This window comes from Gadus chalcogrammus, chromosome 3 (genome assembly GCF_026213295.1).
Source record: "Gadus chalcogrammus isolate NIFS_2021 chromosome 3, NIFS_Gcha_1.0, whole genome shotgun sequence".
NCBI lineage: Eukaryota > Metazoa > Chordata > Actinopteri > Gadiformes > Gadidae > Gadus > Gadus chalcogrammus.
The window spans coordinates 22,176,220-22,193,719 of record NC_079414.1 but is presented as its reverse complement, the minus strand read 5'-3'; the positions used below and the strand labels follow the sequence as shown (position 1 = coordinate 22,193,719).

The 17,500-nt window shown below is 46.4% G+C and overlaps 1 protein-coding gene and 1 long non-coding RNA gene across 2 annotated transcripts in view; one reads left to right on the top strand and one right to left on the bottom strand.

Moving 5' to 3' along the window:
• Positions 1 to 17,500, top strand: part of LOC130380103 (sodium/potassium/calcium exchanger 3-like) — a 45,486-nt gene that overhangs the window by 7,275 nt on the left and 20,711 nt on the right. The window lies entirely within an intron of this gene.
• LOC130379760 (uncharacterized) lies at positions 15,096 to 17,020 on the bottom strand. Its single transcript, XR_008895153.1, has 3 exons — positions 16,948 to 17,020; positions 16,733 to 16,793; positions 15,096 to 16,242 (listed from the first exon to the last, which is right to left on the bottom strand). It is a non-coding gene; the product is annotated as an uncharacterized LOC130379760 (long non-coding RNA).

Below are 17,500 nucleotides of genomic sequence, written 5' to 3'. Positions count from 1 at the left end.
AAAAGAAACAATGTTTATAATGTATTGCGTATTTCATTAAATAGAACCACAGTTACCGCATATCATAATATGTGTCTCAAGTTTTCTTTGCCGACATTTATTTGAGGACTCTTTCTGAAGTTGTGGAAGAAAACCTTATTCCATGTGTGAATTAGGCCATATTATTTGGCCGTAAACTGAGCCATTTGAAGTTTGAAATTCATGAGCATCTGTCTCATCGGAGACTGCAGACGTCAAAATATCAACTGGTCAGATTCAAATGCTCTGATGGCTCTTAAAGGGGATGGGAGATGGCACTCTCATTGGTTTATTGCACGTTACGCCCAAACCACACCTACGGGTAATTAGGATACCTCAGACCAACCCTTTTTAGATTTGCGCTGGGCGCAAGAGTCATTTTGCACAAATAAAATAGCAACATTGCCATAGAACCGCACACAAATCTACTTACGCTTGGCGCTTCTCACTTGCGTTTCAGACAAATAGGGCCCATAGTGTGTGTGTGTGTGTGTGTGTGTGTGTGTGTGTGTGTGTGTGTGTGTGTGTGTGTGTGTGTGTGTGTGTGTGTGTGTGTGTGTGTGTGTGTGTGTGTGTGTGTGTTTGTGCAGGGGGGGGTGGACATGTGGTGCCACCAGAGTGCAGAGGAGGGGGGGGGGGGGGGGGGGGGCTGTGTTAGACAGCGATTATGACTGGTCTGTTGTCATGGCGCATGCGATGAGTTAATTAAATCCAAACGAATGATTATACTGCTTTTAATACCTGGTCCCTTTAGTTCTCCGCTTATCCAATGTGAGATCCACAAGCGGGCCCAACCTTGGAATGTTTTCCTCTGAGAAATCAATCTGCAGCATTACAACATTATCTCTGTGTGGGCTGCAGCCTCCGTACCACAATAACAACAGCAGCAGCAGAAACACAATGGTAATCACAGTTTCCGATGGTGGCTGAGTTCCCTCATCACTGTAGCCTATAGCGCGCATTGCTGCCATCCTCTGGTCTTGTTGTTGCGCAAGCACAGAACCCGTCAACCCATGGTAGGAAGCAAAGTCCTTCATCAGCAATTACTTCCAACTGCTCTGGAATTTCTACGGAAACCACCACTAGCTGACACTTTTATTATTTGGTGCAACCCATGTGCGATTTTGGGTTCTTTGAGAAGCATAAAGTTGGCTTTGTTCAGTATGATATTCACGGTTGGACGTTACTGTTTAAGGAACTTTCCTTCAGTGTCTTCTCTCCATGTTGTTTGTGTGGTTTAATTCCTGTATTCTCTTTATGTAGGTTTAAACAATTCAATGGAAACACAGGTGGAGAGGTTTGCGCGATATGTTTCTTCGTCGGTAGGGGGGTGAATAGAGGCCAAACAAACAAAATGAGACATTTGACGAGAGACTCGCAGACACCAAAAGGGCATCAAGATTCTTGATGACCAAACATTTTAGCATTGATTCTCGGCCTACCTCTTTTTCATCCTGCCCTATGGTTGTAGCCCCATCTCCCCCTATTCCATCATCCCCCTGCTCCTCCTCCCCTTCTCCACCTCCCCTCCTCTTCCTTCTCATCATCTTCCTCCTCTACCTCTTCCTCCTCCTCCTCCTCTTCCTCCTTCTCCTCCTCTTCCTTCTCCTTCCCCTCTTCCTCCTCCTCCATCTCCTCCTTCTCCTCCCCCACCTTCTCCCCCTCCTCTTCCTCCTTCTCCCCATCCTCCTCCCCCCTCCCCCTCTCCTTCCCCTCTTCCTCCTCCTTCTCTTCCTCCTCTTCCTCATCCCCCTCCTCTTCCTCCTCCTCCTCCATCTCCTCCACCCCCCCCCCCCCTCCTTCTTCTCCTTCCCTCACCCTCTCCTGTCCTTCTTTACACCAATAATTTGCGCTCCGGCTTCTCTGTTGTTGAATTATGTAGGCCAGGTCATCTGCTGTAAGCCAGGGGTGTTGCAGCACACCTTGAAATCCCCGTTCTGCTCCCGCAGGCGACGCTGGGCGTCCTTTTGTTTGCACTTTGTTTCCAACTCTCTCATCTCTCCTCTCTCTCTCTCTCTCTCTCTCTCTCTCTCTCTCTCGCTCTCGCTCTCGCTCTCGCTCTCGCTCTCGCTCTCTCTCCTCTGATTCTGTCCCACTTTATTGAGTTAAGTTATTCTGTTTCCTTCTACAATCATTTGGACAGTAAGAAGAGAGGGAGAGGGAGTGAGGGAGGGGGACAGGGGGGAGAAAGAGAGAGAGTTTTGTCATTGAGACAAGTGGTAGTAGCACTGTAAGCATGATCAGTGCCTTGAAATGGGATTTATTTTGACGGAAAATCCAGCAGAGATGCCAATGACAATTATACCGTTTTTTGTGTTGGGTGTGTGTCTGTGTGTGTGTGTGCTTCCTCATGTGCCCACTGTATGGAACGCGAGGGCCACAAGTGTGTGTGTGTGTGCATGTGTGCATGTGATATCCGTGTGTGGCCCTGTAGCACCTCCCGAGTGAGGTGCTCATGTGGTGCGCATGCTAACAGCACCCAGAGTCCTCGAATGTCACGTTACTCAGCACGGCAGCCACCCCCAGTGACATGCGATGTGTCACCCTGAATCACCATCCGCCACTGAGCATGGGCAGAACACTACACTCCCCCCCCCCACAAACACACACACACCCCAACCCCCCCCCCCCTCCCATCCTAGGGTGCGAGAGTGTAAACCAAATCACATTTCCTTCATTTCCTTCTTCGTGCCGCTGCCCCTCGTGGATTTAGCGTGTTTGTTTGTCGTTGGCCTTGCCATTGTTTGTCGTTGTTGTGGTCTTCTTTACACCCTAAGAAACATGAATGTTAAATGACAACGGCATCTCAACACGGGAGGGGGAGTGGGGGCCGGGGGGGAGACATCGATGACTGCGTGCGCTGACACAAGCTGCCTCGGCGCAGTGTGAACCACGGCGACTGATTGCTCAGCGCGCGCTCCAAACACTTCTCCCTCCCCTGCTCCTCTTCCTCCCCCTCCTCCTCCTCCTCCTCCTCCTCCTCCTCCTCCTCCTCCCCCTCCTCCTCCTCCTCCCCCTCCTCCTCCTCCTCCTCCTCCTCCTCCTCCTCCTCCTCCTCCTCCTCCTCCTCCTCCCCCTCCTCCTCCCCCTCCTCCTCCTCCTCCTCCTCCTCCTCCTCCTCCTCCTCCCCCTCCCCCTGCTCCTCCTCCTCCTCCCCCTCCCCCTCCTCCTCCTCCTCCCCCTCCTCCTCCTTCTCCCTGACGCTGGAGTCGATCCTTCTAGAACTCTCCCCCCTCCCACCATATGGTGTCGGGGCTAAAGTTCAGCAGCTATTAAAAGGTGGGCAAGCGTTTAGTCTATTTTCCTCTTGTTACACAAACCAGCCATCCAGTGTCTCTCTCTTGATTCAAAGTCCGCCTCTCCGGTGTTTGATCCGCTTTGACAAGGAACTACAGGTTGATTAAAGTAACTGTAATGGCGCACATTTTTGGGGGGTTTTACCTTTAACCCCTAAATCCTATTTTCCAAAAAAGTATTTGCCACACGGAGAAAGCAGTTGATGAAGTGTCAGGCGAGAGGGAGTTTGACTGTCCAATGTTGCCGGTATTTATTGTAAATAAAGTATAATACATAATAAGGGTGCAAGCGTGGTTAAAGGTCCAAATCAAAGGCTGCAGCAGGCCAAATCAAAGGCTGCGGCTGCACAGGGCCCAAACGAAGTTTGCCAACTGAGTCGTTGACAGATCACAGGCCGCACGGTTAACAACGGTGTCTGCTGTCCCGCCTTCTCCACGTCATGCGTTACCGTCAGCCATTTGACACCGTCACCGCCTGTAGCGGAGTGCACACTTGCACAATTCCGGACAAAAGGACAAAATAAGTGAGTCATGCAAAGCATAAAAAACGAAAATGCAGCTCCCGCAGTAACCCTCAAGGTAAAAGATAAAAAAAGCCCCCCCCCCCCCGTCCAAAGCCTTCGGAGGAACAGTTGCGTTGGATTCTGAAAGTCAATAAGAATACGGCGACGTGTTCTGAGCAGCAGCTCTTTGTTGACACACTCTACAGCTGATTCTGTGTTTTTCCGTAGTTTTATCGAGGCCATTTTATGTTGTGTTTTCTAAATCGGGAGGAAAATAGGAATTATCCAGGGCCATTGCACTTACACTTCCCTGCATGATTGCCCCTTGTCCGGAACGGAAACGAACGCATGTGGCAGCTGTGGCATGTTTTCTGTTTCTGTTTCTGTGTGTGATTTGTTTCCTGTCGCATTTTCTCATTTAGGCTTGGAACTTTCAAATACTTTTTGTGAAAGATAGAGAAATCGCACCGCAACTGAAATCTTTTCCTCACACTATCTTTAAAACGTGTCTCAATCCGTATCTTTGGACAGAAATCCCATAAACGTTCACTCGTCAAAGCAATCTTCCGACACAAGTGTTTTTGATCTTCCTCCTCGCTTATCTTTTATGCATTTTAAAATAAAACCTTTCATCATCCGTCTCGATCCCAATCACTTCTGATTAGGGCCATATCTCACGCCGCACACACACACACACACACACACACACACACACACACACACACACACACACACACACACACACACACACACACACACACACACACACACACACACACACACACACACACACACACACACACTAAAATTCCCCACTGTGCCTAACCAGGCGAATGCAAGAGGAGCAAATCAGTAGCATTCATAATTGGCTCACTAGTTTCCTGCAGACAGCGACCTGAAGGAAGTGAACAGAGGGTGAACTCCTGTTGCATGTGTAGCGCCTAATAGCCGGCGAATTAGCAGGGAGTTAATGAACGCCATGTTTACATCATCGCTGCTGAGTAATCAAGTAAAGAGAAGAAGGCGAGAAAAAAAATGGTTTCCCCTTGTTTTTTGTTTTACTTGAATAGTAGTTGGGTAAGTTCCATCCACGAGCTGTCTGATTAAGTTCTAACTAGAATATTTGGAAAGAATAGCCAAAAGTTGTAGAAGTAAACTGTCAAGGAAACGGTTCATTAGTGTCCTCTTCCTCCACATATTTATCTCCCTCTCCTTTACAGTATGTCTTTGGTGTTGTAAGAAATTGTACTTACTTTTCGATAATTGTAGAAAATGTAATCAGCTCGTGATTAAACATTTAAGGGAAGAACAAGGATGCGCACTGAGTGCACCTGAACAGCAACTGTGTTTCTCAGACTTTCTCAGAGGAAGGAAAAAAAGCAACGTCTGTGTTAAATACTAATAATGATTATGTATGCTGACGAAAGCCACTGTAGGGCTCTGTAATGTATTTAACTGGTTCCTGAACCACTGCGATCTGCCCTCATGAGGGATGCAGAGGAGGAAACCACCAGACGTTCACCTTCATATACTCCTGATGATGACGAGGGGAAGGCAAGGAGCTGCTGAGGGGAAAGATGCCGATGAGAGAGGGAGAGGAGGAGTGAATGTGAGATATCCAGATATCCTGACGAATTCCACTGTGCCAGCTGTGTCTATTTCATTACACAGCCTTAAACACACAACGACACACACACACACACACACACACACACACACACACACCATCAGACACGCACATGCGCGCACACCATCACACACACACACATAATGACACACATATCACAGACGAGAGCTTTTTGCCCATTTTGTTACGTAAGCCTTCGGGCTTGGAGCCGGGGGCAAAGTGACATCGCTAGAAGGGGAGATATCGGGGAGTGACTTCTGCGCTCGTGCCTCGGCAGCAGAAATAGCTCTCTTAAAATGTTTGTTCTTTTCCTCACCCTTTGCTGCTTAAAAAAGCACGAGCTCCATAACTTTCACGCCACGTTGATGACTCCCAGCTGCCTGACGTCACGCCCTCTGATGAGGCGGTCTGTAGCCGCGCCCCAACCCCCCCTGGCTGATTAACCCCAGGGGACACCACTGAAGGTGGCCCGCGCAGATCATAACGAATAACCTCTTAACGCAAGGGTACGCACTTTATTTAGGAAGTGTTTGGGTATTTTGTCAAAATTCTTTAGATCCTGATGCCAATGAATGAATAAAATCATCAGACAATATTTTTTAAGTAAAAAATAAGCTTGCACAATCGTTCCATTTGGTCCCGATGGAACCTTAGGACGGCCTACCTGTCCGTCTACCTAGTTACCTGGCAACCATGCGCACACTCTCCACCCGTGCACTCAATTCGCTTGACCAGAGTCTTCCAGAAGGTTGCACAGACCTTTTGCTAAAGCTAGCCAGCTGGTCACATGTTTTTTGGGGGAGGGGCTTTGGCCTAAATGGAGGAGAGGGATTTTTGGGGTCGGTTACTTTCAAAATCGTGCTTACTCTGGCTGGTTTCTTCAATTGGCCTACCCCAGCTTTCATCACACTTGAATGTTTTAGTCACAAATGTACGTTGTTGAAAACTGATCCGTTTTGTGTGTTCTTTGACAGCTTCCAGTTTCACAACGCGTATTGACCAATACACTTTTTAATGAGCCACAGCTCTGAATACCTACCTCTCACAAAACAAACACACACACACACACACACACACACACACACACACACACACACACACACACACACACACACACACACACACACACACACACACGTACACACACACACATATAGACACACACATGCAGACAGCTTCTGACAGTCAGGGGGACAGTAAAATATGATACCACTCTCTGTGTATCACACGTGATTAACAAATGAGATATGCAACAGCCCTGTCTTCCGGCTTCGTGAGCAAATTGCGTATTAATGTAGTGCGCCCAGTGCGTTAGGGCAGCACTAAACACATCAGGCATCAGATGATAAGAGGGGGAGGGAGGGAGGGAGAGAGGGAGAGAGGGAGAGAGAGACAGAGAGAGAGAGAGAGAGAGAGAGAGAGAGAGAGAGAGAGAGGGGGAGAGAGAGAGAGAGAGCACGATCACTGTCAACAGATGAGATGAAGAAAGGGGATCCGGGAACAAAAGAAAGACAAGAGCGAAACGCAAGGAAATCTCGTTACATATGTACGATATATTAGTTTGAGATGCATTAACACGCTGCACGCATCGCTGGGTCGGCCGTTGTGCTCTTGAGCACGGCAAGGTGAGGACACACCGCAAGGTGGGCTGGCAGCGTTCAACACTCCGTCTCCTTGGCCCGCACTGCCAGTCTGTTGGGTGAGGCGTTATATAATGCAGCGCACGGGGTCAAAGGTTAAATCTTTGCGACTTCGATATGGAGTCCCCCTGCGCTGCGACGAGGCGCAAGGTCAGGCCGCATGGCCCAGAGGGGGGGGGGGGGGGGAGAGAGAGAGAGAGAGAGAGAGAGAGAGAGAGAGAGAGAGAGAGAGAGAGAGAGAGAGAGAGAGAGAGAGAGAGAGAGAGAGAGAGAGAGAGAGAGAGAGAGAGAGAGAGAGAGAGAGAGAGAGTGTACAGTATGCTAATATAGTAATCAAGTCTTGTCATTGTGACTCGTGGCAGTAGAGTCACAGATTTTAAAACAAATTGTAGGGTTTCTTTTTTGGATGGGGGGGGGACAGGGGCATCTGGCATGAGATGTGACCGATCGTACGATTGGCTCGCAGATCAATGTGAAGGAGTGCAGGAAACGGAAAGGTGGGCGCACGGGGGGGGGGGGGGGGGGGGGGGGGGGGGGGGGGGGTCGCCCTCATTCATCCATGTTCTTCCTGCCCCAGCGTGCGCCGATCAAAGCCCGGGGCTGTCAAAGCTGGTTCCGTCGGCCGCCGCACGGTTACTGGAACTGGCATGAGATGAAAACATGGCGGTGGCGGCGCTGGTGGCACGGCGCTCGGGTCTGGAGAGAGATAGCGGAGCGTTGCGTGAGCACGGCCCAGCTGGCTGAAGGCTGATTGCTGATTGATCTGGTGACTGCGGCTGATTGGGCCGGGACAGGAGAAACAAGGAGGCTGTGATGATTGCAGAAATTGAAAATAAATGGAGGCCGGCCCACCGAGTGTGATGCTGTGTGCACGTGCACGTGTTTGTGTTTGTGTGTGTACTGTATGTGTGTGTCTTTGTGTGTGTGTGTGTGTGTGTGTGTGTGTGTGTGTGTGTGTGTGTGTGTGTGTGTGTGTGTGTGTGTGTGTGTGTGTGTGTGTGTGTGTGTGTGTGTGTGTGTGTGTGTGTGTGTGTGTGTTATGTCTACAATTAATGCACGACAATGTCTAATGATGCATTTTCGCGTTCCATCCACCAATGTCTACCATAAGTTCGTTTTTGAGATCTTTTGTGGGCCCCCTCATGTCTATTCTCTGTGTGCGTGGTTGTCTACAGTACGTGTGGATTTCTGACAGCTAGCAGAGGCTTCCTCAGAGATATTAGCAGATGTCTATGAATCCGTCTCTGGAACCCTGTAACCATACATACTTCTGTTTAAAGGTCCCATGGCATGCTACTTTATGGATGTTTTAATATAGATATTAGTAGGCCCCAAACACAGTTTTTGAAGACGTTCCCGAAATTCAGCCGTGGTGCAGATTTAAAGCAACTACGAGCCAGTCGCACATTGAGCTTTCCCCAAATGGGCTTTTTTGGTGTATGTAGCTTTAATGCAAATGAGTAGGAGAGAGGCGGGTCAAGGAGGAGGATGGGGGTGTGGCCCTGAGCAGCTTGCAGCCACGGTACCAAGCGCTCTGATTACAGTGGTGTATGGCGAGGCGCACACAGCCTTTAGCCGTGTTCTGTTAATATTCTAGAACACACAGGAGTCCTGGAGGTCTATATCTAAATAATATCATATTATACATGGATATCTATATCATATAATATATATTATCACGGCCAAAAGCTGTGTGAGCCTCCAGACGACATTATGAATCTCAAACGACCGCGTAGGGTTCTCCGACGTCTCTGGTTCATCCACGTCCACATCAATCTGAAGTAGGCTGAACCACGACATGGAGGAGAAAGGGTTGTTTGTTGCCCGCGTCTGTCTCCCGCCGGAGCCTCGCTGCCGAGGGACCACCGCCTTGGCAGCGGTCAGCGCTTAGGCGCCACCGCCTCATGCAGCGCCGAGGCGGTGGTCCCTCGGCAGCGGGAAGCGGGGCTCAAGCGAGAGACATTCGAGGCCAACAATCCCTTTCTCCTCCATGTCGTGGTTCATGTACTTCAGGGAGTCAAAGCCAAAGTTCCTTTCCCCCAATTCATTCTCAACCATGGATGAGATAACCCCCACTACGAGTCTCGTTTTGGAAATACCCGAGACGAGAGTCCGGCATGTTATGCGCCATAACACCAACTGCGTGTACAACACTTGCGTTACAGTCCTGGAGCTCTATCTAAATACTATCATATAATACATAGATATCTATATCATATAATACATATTATCACGGCCAAGCTGTGTGCGCCTCCAGACGATATTATGAATCACAAACGACGTCTCTGGTTCTTCCACTTCCACATCAATCTGAAATAGACTGAACCGCGCGCTGCCTGCTGCCGGCTGCCGGCTGCCCGCTGCCGGGCGGTGGTGCTTCGCGGCGGTGGTGCCTCGCAGCAACCGGCGGCAGGCAGCATGTCGCAGTTCATACTTCAGGGAGTCAAAGCCAAAGTTCCTTTCCCCCAATTCCTTCTCAACCATGGCTGAGATAACCCCAACTACAGTCTTGTTGTGGAAATACAAGAGACGTCAAAGAACCGACGTGTTATGCGCCATAACATCAACAGCAAACACTGTGTGTAATCACACACACACACACACACACACACACACACACGTGTGGCGCTCGAACGGTCGTGTCTCAATGGCGGGCCAAATTCTCTGTGCGGGCCAGGCAGAGAAAGGGGAGGAGCTTAGATCCTTTATGACGACATATGGGAACCACATTCCAAATCAGCGCGCTTGAGCCTCCATTTTTTCAAAGGCAAGCAGAACACCTAGTGCTCGTTTTACACCGAACGCAAGTTTTAGCCACTGGGGGACCATAGGCAGGCTAGGGGAACTCATATTTATGGTAGAAAACCTCACAAAGTGAGATTTTCATGCCATGGGACCTTTAAGCACTTACTTCACCTCGCATCCCTCTATCGCATTCCTCCTTTCCTCTCGGCCTTTCTGTCTTTGAAGCCCTCCATTTCATTAAATAGCTCTCCTTCTCTCTCTCCATCTCTCGCTGTCATTCCCTCACCTTCCGTATTAACGTAGAGTCATCCGCCTTGCATCGAGCGACTGGAAATAACCCAATTTCACACGCAGTCATTCACCCAGTTCATCTTTCACACTGCTGAGATGTACTCAGTCACCTCTTTTCTTGTACTTTCTATTTTACCAAGAACCCCTTTCGTTTGGCTTCTACATCATCTCTGTGACACTGCGTCTCTCATCAAGACCCCCCCCCCCCGCTGTTTCTCTGCAATCTCCCGGAGCCCTGACTGATGTACGGCATCAACACCTGTGCAATGCATGTTGGGTGATGTCTCCGTCAGGGGTCGACGGCGAAGCGCTGAGCGGTAGTTAGTTAGCGGTTAGGGATGGTGGTGTGTGCTAGCCGTGCCCACCTTCCTCCCGCTTGCCACTTAAACCCACTTAGCCCCAACCGTACACACACTCTGTTGCCATGGAGCACGGCTTCACTTGCTTCACTATGTGGCAGGCTCAGTCAGCCTGCTTCCACGCTCTCTCTCTCTCTCTCTCTCTCTCTCTCTCTCGCATTTCTTTCTCTGTCCCTCCCTCCATCCCCAAGTCACACTCACCCGTTGACTCACTCACTCACTCACCCACGCACACACACACACCAAACCGCACACACCCAATCACGCAGTGATCCACAATTTCCGCGAGGCGCCTATGTTGATTTGTCGTGCATAATTGTGCAAAGTTTCATTATGCTAAAGTATACTGAAGTACTGTAGCACACGACCGTATCGCTGGTTATGAATATCATCAACATATTCATAGGTCATTATGATGGAGTCTATAGTTGCTTGTCTCGTTCCACGCGTGTTCGTGTTACTTTCACGAGGCGGACCTTTGAGCACAGCCACCCAGGGGGCACCCGATTGGTTCTAAAAGGTGTCAGGGGTATTGAGGAGGTATTCTGACGTCCCCATGTGTGGTGTGAGAGTCTCCTGTCGCAGCTTGTCATGTAATGTAATGATTAAGGTGCGCGTGACTCAGCCTTTCAGGGTGAGCTGTGATATAATAAGATGTAAGCGTGTTATGCAGCTGAAACGATCGGACATCTGGATGCCCACTGTTTCTGCTGCTTAAAAATAGGGTTTTTACTCTTTGAGTGACTGTTGGACAGCTGGGACTGAGAAGTCTTATTGTTGTTTGTTCCGCCACACATATTTCTCAGCGGTGTTTAGTGGGATTTAGTGTTTTTTTCTTTTTAACATCATATTTTCTGATCTGTGATTTGGATCTAGGGCTTAATACACTCCTAAGAAACAGGTCTGAAAGCTTTGTATACGTACAGTGTTGCTGCCTACAGCAGAGAGTGCAGCAATGAGACACAATATCCACGACTATTGAGCGGACTTCAGCTGAATTGAGTTGATTGAATTTAAATAAATTTAACTTAATAAAATGTAGTCAAATAAAATAATAATTTTGATTGCATTATAGACAGGCAGGTGGTTGGAATGTGCCAATATGTGTTTGTCTGTGTGTGTGTGTGTGTGTGTGTGTGTGTGTGTGTGTGTGTGTGTGTGTGTGTGTGTGTGTGTGTGTGTGTGTGTGTGTGTGTGTGTGTGTGTGTGTGTGTGTGTGTGTGTCTCCCTGCAGTGCGGTGCAAGGGGCATCAACCGCAGAGAGCGCCATTGGTTGATACTCAGCGAGCACATGTGTGGTCGTTCTCTCCTCTCTGTCACCACGCCATGCACACAAGTGACTGGTCGAAATCAGCTGTCGACCCCCTTAGGCCCCGCCTCCTGGGTTAAAGTGGAGTAGGCCTACCGTTGATGAAACACGGCCACCTGTCCCCGCCCACTTCTTTTGACCTCCTGCATTTCATTGGCTAATAGTCGTCGTCATTAGCCACTTTACTTGTGGCAATTTTTTGTATGCTTCTCCTCCTGACTTTGGCACAGTGATGTGGAAAGATGAGGGGTTTGGATTTCGTTTTTTTATGGAAGTTGTTTCCAGGGTGGATAATGGAAAATAAAATTAGGATAATGACTTCAGGCAGCTTTTCTGAATGGATGCTACTTTATTCTTTGTGAGAGATGCTTGTCGTGCAAGATGTTTGCTCCCATGATACATTATATGAGTGAGTGTTGAACACCTCTTTGAATTCTTTGAAGGTATAATATGTAACGTATCCCCATTAAAATCACTAAAAACTAAAATATATTACCCTGGTGGCGCATTTATCTTCTATTTTGAATCCATCAGAGGGAACGACTCCCTCTGTGATCGATATTGTTTCCCATACATAGAATTAACTTGGGCGGGTCGTTCTCATTCATTAAAATTCTTCTTTTTTTTTTGTGGTAAATCTTGCCTCATTGCAGAGCTGCACGCAACAAATTGATCTGCTCTCTCCCCAACACACTGTTAACAGACGGTCTGTGAACAGCCCCTCCTCTCTGAGGACCAAGCTAAACATGCACACGATGAAGGATTGTTGTTGGCTTTTCCCCGCAGAGAAGACGGCTGGCTGAAATCGTTAATTGAATCAATCTGGAGTTCACAAATCACTATTAGGGATGCCAGAGATACCAATAAACTCCAATCAAATAAACAAACTTAATCTCAACGAGTACTCATGCATTCGTTTTGTAGGCACTGTGTTGGGTGTGACAAAAGTCAGTGTTTTTCCAGCGTAGACATATAAACAGTCAGTTGATTATATACAGTATATGTTAAGTCAGTTTAACTTGTATTATATACAGTCTATGTTAAGTCTACTTAACCTGTATTTTACACAGTCTACGTTAAGGCAGTTTAACCAGTTGAATTAAGTTTTTGCTGTAGTAGAGCTAGTGGGACCATCTCATCTCATTTAATGCATTAAAGTATGTTATGTTCTTTCATTAGACTGAAATTACATAACAGGACTAAACGTAACGCAAATAAAACGTACAAATATGAACTTGTCCTCGTCAGATAGAAGACAACAGTGATGCCCCACTTAGTTCACAAGATCATCAAACTATGTATTTTGTTATTTTTTTGGTTGAGCAATCCCTAGGGACTACATTTATATACCGTTAAAGGTTACAATTTAAAGCATTCAATTCTTACGTCTTCAGCAACCGGAAATTACAAACAAACTGGTATCGAGGCTCAGATGTAAACTTCAAGAATCATTTGAAATGGAGCTCAGCCCAGACTTTTGGCTGTACTCAGAGACGCAGTTGAACACGTTGGACGGAAAAAGGCGATGCCTTCAGCCTGTGTCGAGACAGAGACGTTGTTCTGTTCTGTTTACACGCTGGACGGCCGGCACCTTGGCTGTTTCCTCTCTGCCGTTTGCTCGTGCTTTTAGCGGCAAACTTTAAACGCTTCCAGCTGTACCGTGTGCTGAGCGATGGAGATTCAGTTCAACGCTTTTCCTTCCATTTACTTATTCGTTTATATGTCTGCGGTTAACTATTATTTGGAGCATTCGTCCCTGCATCGTGTCGTGTCTTCAGGATGTCGAGGCTCGGGAACAAAGTGTGGCAGAGGAGGACTGCATTCAGTCGCACGTCCGCTGAGGGAAGCAAATAGGTCAGCTGTTGTGAGCACAGGCGAGAACAGGCGGTACAGAACACAGCACTGGGAGAAGAGAAAGTGGTGTCTGTTTTTAAAGCTGGGGCTGGCTCACCATAGTGCTGATCTGTTGGAGTTTGGGTAGAGATATGTGGATAAATTTTTTTTAGATGCATGTTTTTTTCCCCACTAAGCTAAAACGGTAACTAAATGGCAAGTAAACATAATCAATATTAAATGGACACCTGGCCTGGATAGTTTGAGCCTCCAGGCGCTATTCTGGGGATTGCATAAGTGGTTCCGTTACTGATGGTAAATATGTGCCTTTACACTGTGGACGCAGTGAAGTCGTGGGCTGACATTGTTTTTATCTTCGACTCGAATGGTATACGCTACATTTTCCTCAAACAAAAGAATAAGTGGAACGTTCCTCTTCATTAAAATACTAAAAATCTTACCTTCCACCTCTTAAATATAAGTCAAGTACCTGACCACTACCCCCAGGCCTACGGTAGCCACCGGGCTAGTGCAGGACTCTATAACAAAACGGATCCAGGCAGGCTGGACTACTCTGGGGTTGTGTAGCATGAGCAGTCACTGTATGTCTGGATCTCCACCAGAGAGCAGTGGAGGAGTACCCGGAGACCGCAACCCCAGACTCCAAGAGATCTGGACATCGTTTGAACTCACTGGAGCCTCATGGACCTCGGCTGTGCCAAGTCCACCCTCCAGAATAGGAACATCTATTTGTCAATAACCCTTTAATCAAGTGAAACCATCTTGCAATGTTGCTCCCACTCTTGTGTGTATATTGGACGTCTGCAGAAGTCGTATTTAGTATACTCGGCCAACAGATTCCGAGTGTTTCCGACCGTGATCCAGACATGTGGTGCACATGTCAAGTACAAGAAGATGATGGCAATAGGGTGTAGCTCTGAGGCCGGGCCACCGGTGAGTGGGGGAGATGGTTAGCAGATGGATCATGTGTGAGTCATTGATCCCGGGGACCGACAGTGTGCTGCTGGAGTGGAGTGGTAGCTGCAGAGACACAGACAGAAGAGAGAGAGAGGGAGCTTTGGGGACAGGGGTGGAGGTCCAAACTTCACATTCTTAATATGACACTTTTTTTTCTGATTTCTTTTCACACAACTTATTAGAACTTTCTCCCCCCCTCTCTCTCTTTCTCTTTCACTCTCAATTCCACACCCATTTATTGCTCCTCTGTTCTCCCTGTCTCCTCATGCCCAGTAGTGGGGGAGGCTTACCTCATATGGCACTAAAATCGTTCACTTCTTGATATTTTTTGAGATTTTGACCATAACTAATCCAAGATGGCCGCCTGTTGTAAAAGCTAATACATGCCAAAGATCTTGTATAGGTTGTTGTTTTCAGATAGGGTTACAACGAACGCTGGATATACAATACTTTTCGTGACAGATACAATACATATGGTTCATGTGGTGGTTGTTCAAATCGAGACAAAATAAAGAGTATGCAAAAAAAAAGTTTTTATTTCTTAAACTGTGGATTGATTCAATTAGTGATTTGGCCAGCTGTCTCCTCTGCCGGGAAAAGACAATAATCCTTCATCCCGCTCGTGATCATGTTTTGATTGTGTGCACGGAGAGGAGGGGCTATTTACAGACTGTGTTGCCTGCAGCTCTACAATGAAGCACGATTTTACCCATTAAAAAGTAATTAAATGTATGGGAAACACTATCAATCTCGCATGGTGTTGTTCTCTCGGACTGATACTTAATGTTATCCCCCACCCAATTAAAGTCTGTGTGGCAAACCCTGCATTAGCTTGGTGGCTGGCATGAGCCACTTGTTAAAGAAGCATATCCTAGTATGCTAGATCAATGTTCAAATGTTCTAATACTTTTTTTGGATGTTTCCCCAGATGTGAGATGGTAAAGGTCATAGGAGGGATAAAGGTTATAGGATTTCATCGATGCCAATTTTTTATTTTAAGGACGAAATGTTACATGTTATACAATAAAAATATTCGCCTAAACTCACAATTCTGGATTATAATGGCTTCAAGGTTGATCTAGATTTATCATTTAATTCAACCGCAGCATTACAGAACTAAAATATCTCGATCATATACAACCTGATTTGTTTCCAATCAATGTTCACATTTTACACAAAGAAGAATCTAGTAGGAGGCAAAACATATTACTTTCGACTTTGATCTAAAAATTACTAAATTTGGCAATGATTGCAATAAGAAAGAATGAAATGAAAACCGACTATCCCAAACGAAATCCAACAAAAATGCTGTCGTTTTCAGCAGTCGCAAAGAAGTCGTTTCGACCAGGGCCGTATGTAGAAACCCAGACATTATCATTTTTCTCTAATTCGACAACACAGCTGACAGTTGATACTTGGCTGCACTTATTAGGCAGACTGGTGTCATACAGTGTCGCTACAATCTCACCATTCTTTCGTATGGCACATTGGCCCCGGCCATACACAGACATGTGCACCATGAAGTGGTAATAGCCCTTCCGAGGGCAGGTGAAAATGCCGCTATCATTGTTGTAGGCCCGAGCTTTGTTCAAGGAGATGTTAGCAAACATCAGCCAGTTTAGCTGTGAAGGCAACGACTCCATCTAGAATGGCCGGAAGAAGTAAATAAGATGATGGATGTCTGACCAACATATATGTCCATCATTATGTATAAACAAACAAGAAAGGAGTTACTAAACCAGGGGTAAAGCAAGTGTAAAAACACTAAAGGCAGCCAAGAATAGCCACAATCTTAGTGTGAAATGTAGGCCTACAAGCAGATGTAAAGAGCATGAAATGGTATTAATCTTCTAAGCATATACAGTGCCGACATGTTTAAAAGATCTTTGTTAAACGTACCAATTCAATTATGGAAACCTTTTGAACACTGAACATAAAGCAGACACTGAAATAATTTGCACATTACAATGATGAAAGTGAGCATTTAAAACAAAAGTTACAAATAGGTGATCAGATTTTCTTTCAATGGAGGAATTATCGCATAGGGTGGCAAATAAGGCCTTAATGCTTGAAAAAAAGATTTAAAAACTATGACGTTAAGATGCCATTAGATGATAAACAACTGCAACTTACCATGATGGCCATCAGAACTGGCTTCTCCACTGGCCTATGTGTCTGCTTGCTCTGGCTCCATCTTTAAAGGCATAACAACAGCTGATGACAACTTTGTCCTTATGTAATAAAATGCAAGTCTCAATAAATAATTGTATGTTTTGCACAATGTAGCTGATTAGGTAGAAGCTGATCCTTAAATCAGAGAGGCCTTGAGGTAAAAAAGTACTTCTCACCTTATGTTGGTTTGCAGAAGAATGCCGATAGCCAAGCCTGGAACCTAATTTATAGTTGCGTAAATCTGAAACATTGCGTGATCACAGTCCACATGCATAGGCGGGTGAGGGGGGCAGTTATGCCATTGCATGATGCCAATGCCTTGCTGCATTATAGATTGATAGATAGATAGATAGATAGATAGATAGATAGATAGATAGATAGATAGATAGATAGATAGATAGATAGATAGATAAATAGAGATAGATAGATAGATAGATAGATAGATAGATAGATAGATAGATAGATAGATAGATTGATACGTACATATGTTCATACATACAAACATCTATACACCTATATATCTATGCATGATTTATGTATGCATGTATACGTGTTACATGCACACATACATACATACATACATACATGCATGCATGCATACATACATACATACATACATACATACATACATACATACATACATACATACATACATACATACATACATACATACATACATACATACATACATACATACATACATACACACATACACACATATTCATACAT